At 46.9% G+C, this 1,050-nt stretch overlaps 1 protein-coding gene across 2 annotated transcripts in view; it reads right to left on the bottom strand.

Annotated features, from left to right (window-relative positions):
* Positions 1 to 441, bottom strand: part of irx5a (iroquois homeobox 5a) — a 3,810-nt gene extending 3,369 nt beyond the window's left edge. For both annotated transcript variants that reach the window (XM_029252290.1, XM_029252289.1), the window contains exon 1: positions 1 to 441. This exon is cut by the window's left edge and continues 320 nt beyond it. The gene's annotated coding sequence lies outside the window, so the exon portion shown is untranslated.
* Positions 442 to 1,050: the final 609 nt, after the last annotated feature.

Genomic DNA, 1,050 nt, shown 5'->3' on the forward strand with positions numbered 1-1,050 from the left:
GAACCATAGAGACTCGTAGAGACCATAGAGGCTCCTCTCCCTCCGCGCGCTGGCAGTGTAAAAAAAAAAAAAAGGAAAAAACAAATTAACAACAAAAAAAAAGGTTTCAGTTGCGTTATTTTGGTCGCAGGCAGACGCAGCCGATCGGGGCTGTTTACTCGCTCTCAGCCTCCTTCTTCTTCTCTTTTCTGCGTCTCTCTCTCTCTTTCTTTCTCGTCCTCCCGCACATGCAGTGCAGAATAAGTTTTTAGCCTTCGAATGGGGGCTTTGCTTTTGGAGAATGTCCTGCCAGGATGCTAAGTTGGAAATTGAGGATTGTGACGCCTCATGCTCCTCCTCTCGGGGTGTAGTCAGCGCGCGCAGGAGCGGGCCGCCTCGCGGCGCATAGCGGAGCGCAGCCTGATGATGGACACCCTCTCCCCCTGTCCGCTCCGCTCTCTCTCCGTCTCTTTCCCTGTCTCTCCACCCTCTCTTTGTCACTCCCTCAATCGCTGTTTCAGTCTCTCTCTCTCTCTCTCTCTCTCTCTCTTTCTCTCTCTATTCTTTCCCCCCACTAACAAGCGTCACTGGTGCGGGACTCAAGTGCGCCAGCTCCTGGATATAATCTCAATCTCACTCGATGAACCCACAACTTTTTTTTTTTTTTTTTTCGTTTTTTATATATATGTATTTTTATACAGCGCTCACTTCCTCGCGATCAGTGAAAGTCCTCCGGTGTCCCGCACGGAGCTCCGCCGAGTCATGGAAGCGGAAACGTTTCCAGCACTGCTTTCCACACTTTATGTTTGGTCATTTTATGTCATTTTCCTAAACACTTTTGAAAACCTATGAAAGGTTTCTATTTGCATTGATTCCGACAGGCCCAGTTTAGTCATTATGCACTTTGCAAGAGGGGAAGCTTAAAAACTGGATGCACTTCTGCTTCACATTTCCGCGCAGCGTGAAGATGTAACGGTAGGATTACAACAACAACAATAATAATCATCATCATCATCATCATCAATCATAATAGTTGACCTCGCGTGTAAAAATAAGGGTATTGTTTCTTTA

The sequence above is a fragment of the Scleropages formosus genome, chromosome 5 (assembly GCF_900964775.1).
Source record: "Scleropages formosus chromosome 5, fSclFor1.1, whole genome shotgun sequence".
In the NCBI taxonomy this organism is placed as follows: domain Eukaryota; kingdom Metazoa; phylum Chordata; class Actinopteri; order Osteoglossiformes; family Osteoglossidae; genus Scleropages; species Scleropages formosus.